General features: G+C 44.3%; 1 non-coding gene across 1 annotated transcript; it reads left to right on the top strand.

Moving 5' to 3' along the window:
- Positions 1 to 2,554: 2,554 nt before the first annotated feature.
- LOC120252081 lies at positions 2,555 to 2,661 on the top strand. The gene has a single exon (XR_005533631.1). It is a non-coding gene; the product is annotated as a small nucleolar RNA R71 (small nucleolar RNA).

Genomic DNA, 2,661 nt, shown 5'->3' with positions numbered 1-2,661 from the left:
GTACGGGCAGCCGCACACCCCTGTGTCTTCTCGGGATGGAGAAAGCTCATCTGCAGAGATTCGTACAGGCGTGCAGAAAATACCCACGCCCTTGCATTTTTAACAGGTTCTCCCACAGGGGTGAGTCCACGCACCTGTGTGCTCTCAGGATAATTTACCAAGTCTCTGCAGGAAGATGCACGTCTGTGCAAAAATTACCCATGGGCGTGGACCATCACAAGGTCACTCACAGGGGCGAGTCCAAGCCCCTGTGTCTTCTCTGGATGAGCTCTGAACAAAGACGCACGCCTGTGCGGATATTCCACACGGGCGTGTGTTTTCTCTATACACTTAGAAAACTTTGCAGGCTCTGCAGAAAATTTCTAAAAACAACTATACACTCAGAGCCTGCTTTACAATGCAACTTTAACCAAAGAAAACATGAAAAAAAACTCAAATGACCTAAACTTCGCCAAATCCACATGAAAACACACAATGATATTAAAAACCCACAAGAAACAACAGCAAAAGAATTTGAAAATCAAGACACCAACACTCAACACTTTATTCGCACAAAAACTAAACTACTAACTAAGAAAACAGTAAACACTTGGGTTGCCTCCCAAGAAGCGCTTGTTTTACATCACTAAAGCTTAGCGTACCTCATCCTTTTCCTTCGAGGGGCTCATAGATGAATGTTGCCCTCTTACCCATGCCTTGAAAGCATGATGAGCAAAAGTCTTTAGAAGATAGAGGGAGTTATCGGGCTCGGGACCACCTAACAATGGTTCATCCAACTTGTTCGGTTCACGTGCATCTTCAACAGCCTTGGAGCATTTCCGGTGGCATCTCCTCACCCTCTTCATCTTCAAGAGCACCTTCTTTAGGATCCCGGAGTGAGGCGGTACTTCTTTGAGTTGAACCAAGCATCATTACTTCTTCATTTTTCTCTCCCTTGAGTCGAACAAACCCTCGTATGGATGTCGGATTGAACATTTCCTGTATATATTCATCAACAATCTCATCGAGTGGTGTCTAGAAAATACAAAGTATCATCGAAAATCAAGATAATGCGCATGGCTTCATCAATCGCGGTATATGAGCTTGTCATCTCCAACTCTCAAAGTTAGCTCTCCGTCATCTATGCCAATCAATGCCTTGAAGTCTACAAGAGCGGCCTCCCTAAGTATCAAGAGTACATCCACATCCTCATCGAAGTCTAGCACCACAAAATCTACAAGAAATATGTACTTATCCACCTTGACAAGCACATCTTCGATGATACCCCTCGAATGCCTCACTATTGATGTGCGCCACTTGCAAAAGTCATTCAAGTAGGTCTAGGCTCGCCCAAGTCTAGCTACGAAAGAAGGTGTATGGCATGGCGTTGATCACGTACAGGTCCGCCAATGCTATTTCTTTACCTAAATTGCCAATGTTGCACGGAGTGATGAAGCTTCTCGGGTCTTTCCTCTTGTTCGGCATGTTCTTTTGCAAAACCGCCTAGCAAGAAGCATCTAAGATCATTGAAGCACTCTCCTCTAACTTCCTCTTGTTTGTCAACAAGTCTTTCAAGAATTTTGCATACTTAGGCATTTGAGACAATACATTAACAAAAGGAATGTTGATGTGGAGTTGCTTGAACAAACTCAGGAACTTCTTATACTGTTCATCCGCTTGGTCATTCTTCAACCTAGAGGGATAAGGTATTCTTTACTTGAAAGGTGGGGGTGCCACCTCTTTCTCTTTGCTTGTTCCCTCTTCAACCTTTATGACCTCAGGTGCGAGTTCATTGGGCTTCTCACTCAGAAACCTACCTTTAACCTCACGACCACTTCTCAAAGTGATCGCCTTCACATGCTCTCTAGGATTGGTCTCAGTATTGCTTGGCAAGCTTCCTTGTGATCTCTCTGATAGAGACTTCACAATTTGCCCCACTTGATTCTCAAGGTTGTGCAAAGAAGCGGTGTGGTTGCGAAGTGTAGCCTCAACTGATTGAAACCTTGTAACTGATGATTGTACAAATCTAGTCAAGGCCTCATGGCCTTTTGTGGAACTATTTGGGGCTTTTTGTTATTGGACACCCGGTGGCCTCATGGCCTTTTGTGGAACTTGGTTACTCCACTAGAAATTGGGATGATTCTTCCAACCCAGATTGTAGGTGTTGCTACATGGATTCCCTTGATTCCTCATCACTGTACCCACAAAAATCAACATTCTCAATCTAAGATGCATCACCAATAGAGATCGAGAGCGATCGGAGGGCATGTCCTCCACCACACACAGTGCAAGTAGTCACGGCCGCCACTCTATTTGAAGTTAAACATCTAACTTCTTACTCAATGATTCCACTTGAGCCTCAATGAAAATTCTTGCATCTATCTCATAAAAGCCCGGCCACCTTTTCATCTCCCTAGCATTCCATTGGTAGCTATATAACCCCATTTCTTCAATTAGTTAACAGGCCTCATTGGGGGTGTTGCTTCCTAAGGTATTTCCTGCTACCGCATCCAAGAGTTGCCTTGTGCTCAGATTCAACCTGTTGTAAAAGGTCTGGACAATCATCCACTCTGGGAATCCGTATTGTGGGCACTTTCTCAGGAGCTCCTTGAACCTTTCCCACGTCTCAAATAGAGACTCCAATTCTGACTGTACAAAGAACGAGATCTCATTCCTAAGCTT

This window comes from Dioscorea cayenensis, chromosome 20 (assembly GCF_009730915.1).
Source record: "Dioscorea cayenensis subsp. rotundata cultivar TDr96_F1 chromosome 20, TDr96_F1_v2_PseudoChromosome.rev07_lg8_w22 25.fasta, whole genome shotgun sequence".
Lineage (NCBI taxonomy): Eukaryota > Viridiplantae > Streptophyta > Magnoliopsida > Dioscoreales > Dioscoreaceae > Dioscorea > Dioscorea cayenensis.
Note: the sequence above shows the minus strand (reverse complement) of the source record. Positions and strands in the feature narration are given on the sequence as shown.